We start from the raw sequence: 3,928 nt of genomic DNA, 5'->3' as shown, positions 1-3,928 counted from the left end.
CGTCACTTTAACTGTAACAACATCATGTTAAACAAAAGATAAATGACTTTGATCTGCTGGTTCTGCAGCTTGAAGACATTTTCATTAAAGAGGTGAAGATCTACACTGAGATGATAAACTAAAGTCTGGACACTAGGTGGCGCCCTTCTCACAGACATGGCTGCAAAATGTGAAATGAGTGGCAGACGTAAATTCATTTAGTTTTTTTAAATCTAGAGTTGTTCTTTTAAATTGGTTCACCAAAACATTTTTTGATTTAAAAAAAAACAAACTTCATTTGACTGATGTGAGATTAATGCTTCAGTGTGTTTAGATCTTTCTTCAAAATATTAAAGACATAAAAATTGATGTTGTTTAGTGTTTTCTTCTTTTATGAGACCAAGCAGCTCTTCATCATTTCACCTCATTTGTGTTACTTGAAATGAAATCTGGACAAAATAAATGAGTAAATAAACACATCATCTATTGCTTCATATAATAAACGTGACTTTATTTCCGTGTTGAGTTGTTGAGAGGAAACTTGACCGTTGTGTCAGCTGAGTGAAACTAAAAACTCTGAGCTGCTTGTGAACGTGTCTCTGTGGGTTGAGAGAAACATGAGTCATTTAAAAAACTGATGAGTTGATGACACCTGGGATTTAATTTAATGTTTAAATCTCAGCTGAGACAAAGAATATTAATAAAGTGAAGAAGCTCAAGGTCATTTCAAACTTATTATTAATGTGTGTGTGTGAGCAGCTTTAAATAAAGATTATTAAATTTGAATCAACCGCTGGGCGGAGCTAACACGTCATAGAAACAACCATCAGCTCCTGCTGTGAACCTCACATTATCAATTATTTCCCAGCATGCTGCTGTTCACAGAGGCTGCTACAGTCTCCCCCTGGTGGTTGTTCTGAGGTGGCTGTGGAGAACGTATAACAAGAATCTTCATATACCTTTGTATAAAACGTCCTCGGCTCAGTTTTCTATTAAATATGGTAAAATGTTTACTAAACAGTTTCCTCAGAGACTTAAAGATGCTCTGCTCTTCATGGACTCTTCTTCATACTGTAAATGTCTCATTCACTTTAGTTCTGCTTGTTTCCATTATGTAAAACTGGTGACTTTGTTCTTTTACCTGCACCAAGGACGAGATGTTTTCACCCGATTGTTTGTACGATGAAAGAAAAGCTGAGTCATGATTCCAGTGAAGTCGGTGGAAGGATGTTTATTGAGCATTAAAGCAGAGACAAGTAGAAACAGAACTTTTCTCTCTGAGATGTTTTTCTTCTCGTTACATCTGGTTTGTCACAGAGGAAATGATCCATGTGTTTGACTCATAGACTGAATATAAAGTCTTTGACTGGGATGTGCTACTGTTATACTGCAGCGCCACCTGTTGGTCAAAAGTAGAAAAGCCACCACCGCTCTGCACCTGATGCAGAAATGAAAACGTCCCATTTTTAAGTCCAGAGTTTTGATCTTTTGTGTCAAAGACAAAACTCTGATTTTAAACTCAAAGTGATTTCAATGTGTTGAACTTTGTGTTGAACTAAATCAATTTGTGACGTGAATCCAGGAACTTTAAGATCATAAACAAACATATACACAGAATGTGGTTCTACACACATGGAGACAGACTGAGGTACAAAGGTGATAAATAATAAAGACAAACTTAAACACACTGTATGTGACTCTTTATAGAGGGTTTATATATTCTGCTTGTGTTGTGTCATCTCAATAAACACATTCTTCATGTGAATAAACACAATCGGGGCAGGAAGGTTGCTGGTTTGAATCCGGTTCAGATGGGTCTTCCTGTGTGGAGTCTGTAACTCTGTTACTGTATATATTTTATTCCATTTTATTCTATTTTGTTCTATATTGTTGTTTTTATATTGTTGTTTTATGTTCAGTGAACCAATGACACCAAGGCAATTTCCTGTATGTGCAAACATACTTTGCAAATACAAGAATTCTGATTCTGTCAGAGTCTGCATGTTCTCCCCATGTTTTCGCCAGGTGTTTTCTTCATCTCACAAACACATGCAGATTAGGGGTTGTGTAGATTGGAGACTACACACAAGCTGCTGCTGCTTCAGCCTCTGGATCCTCAGGACACAGCTCAGCCTCCGTCCACACACTGTCCTCTACACACTTAGCTCCACTAAGTCTCCCACCTGTTGAGAGAAGAAGACATCAGTGTCACAGAGACTCACTTCATCAGCTGTGAGTCAGTGATGCAGCTCATCCAGTAGAAAGAGCAGCAGGGACTTCAGTCCTGTTCAGAGGTGGAGCAGCTTCCTCTCTGCTTCATGTTCACGTGTTGGAATGAACACGCTAAGAGCTCAGTGTGTGTCCTCTGCATGTCAAAGTGCAGAGTGGACACCTGAGAGGTGGATTTACTGCTGTTACAGGTGAAGACATGTTTCACTGTGTGTTGATGAACATCTGCTTCTGACAAACTGGGACCAGATGAGACAGATGGACCTCAGCAGAGGTTCTGCTCTTTATAAAGAGCTCCTGGTTACCATGGTGATGAGGAGAGGCTTCAGTCCCACTGATCTCAGAGCTTTGACAAAGATCCACCTGATCAGTTCTTCACTGATGAAGTGAGAGGACAAACTGTCTCAGATCATATGAAGACGACACCGTCTCTGTCCCTCGTGTGAGGCTGTCAGCTGTGGTCCAGCTTCACTTCCTGTTCACATGAAAACAACAACAACTGTCGTCTTCACGTCAACTCAATAACATGATCCCAAGCAGCTTGTGGCTCGTCTAATTTGCCGACTGTTGTCTCTCTGTGTTTCTGTCCAATCCTGATGTCTGTCCTCATTGTCCTTTCACAGCTTCACTGAGGAAACACTGGGGCCTGAACTACGAAGACACTTCAACATGTCCAGGAGATCTTTCTGGGATCCAGCTCAACTGAACCTGACAGACACAGTCAGACTAAGTGGTCACATGACGCTGGTTATCAACTCGTTAAGTTAACTCAGGTTTTCCTCATCGAGATCTGAGCGTGCACATAAAAAGACACACACTGTGTCACTGACTCTGAGGACACACTCTGAGGACAAAATACTGATGAAAGCAGCGTGGACTGACTCCAACCATCTACTGACCTCAGAATCTCCAGTCGACAGGTTGGACTCTGCTGTAGATCAAGCAGCTCCTTCACTCCTGAGTCCTGCAGGTCGTTGTCACTCAGATCCAGTTCTCTCAGATGAGAGGGGTTTGACTTCAGAGCTGAAGCCAGAGAAGAACAGCTGATCTCTGACAGACTGCAGTTCCACAACCTGGATAAAGAATAAAACTTAACTGTAAATTAAACTGAGTTCATGTGTGAAAATAACAGACACATATTCATGTCAGCACAGACCCATAACATGGAAGATTAATATGAAATCAGACATCTTGGACTAAAAACGAGTCCTGATTCAGCACAAATAGATTATTTGGACCCGGTCTCTGTCCTGCAGATCAGTTTAGGAAATCCAGAACTAAACTCAGTGTTCAAACAAGTAGCTGAATATTTAAAATGACACATATTAGTTAATGAATGGATTCAAGTTATGTATGAAGAGGAATTATGTTAAATTAGAATTAAATGAGATAAAATGTGTATAAATGCTGATTTATAGATAAGAGATCTACAAAAGTCAGTCAGTGAACTGACCTCAGAGTCTCCAGTCGACAGGTTGGTCTCTGTAGAAAACCACACAGCTCCTTCACTCCTGAGTCCTGCAGGTAGATGTTACTCAGATCCAGTTCTCTCAGATGAGAGGGGTTTGACCTCAGAGCTGAAGCCAGAGAAGAACAACTGATCTCTGAAAGATTGCTGCTCTTCAACCTGAATAAAGAATAAAACTTAACTGTAAATTAAACTGAGTTCATGTTTGAAAATAACAGATACATATTCATGTCAGCACAAACTCATAACATG

General features: G+C 40.1%; 1 long non-coding RNA gene across 1 annotated transcript; it reads right to left on the bottom strand.

Moving 5' to 3' along the window:
• Window positions 1-1,195: 1,195 nt before the first annotated feature.
• On the bottom strand, window positions 1,196-3,277 carry LOC133000259 (uncharacterized). Its single transcript, XR_009678181.1, has 2 exons — window positions 3,108-3,277; window positions 1,196-2,162 (listed from the first exon to the last, which is right to left on the bottom strand). It is a non-coding gene; the product is annotated as an uncharacterized LOC133000259 (long non-coding RNA).
• Window positions 3,278-3,928: the final 651 nt, after the last annotated feature.

The sequence above is a fragment of the Limanda limanda genome, chromosome 4 (genome assembly GCF_963576545.1).
Source record: "Limanda limanda chromosome 4, fLimLim1.1, whole genome shotgun sequence".
In the NCBI taxonomy this organism is placed as follows: domain Eukaryota; kingdom Metazoa; phylum Chordata; class Actinopteri; order Pleuronectiformes; family Pleuronectidae; genus Limanda; species Limanda limanda.
Note: the sequence above shows the minus strand (reverse complement) of the source record. Positions and strands in the feature narration are given on the sequence as shown.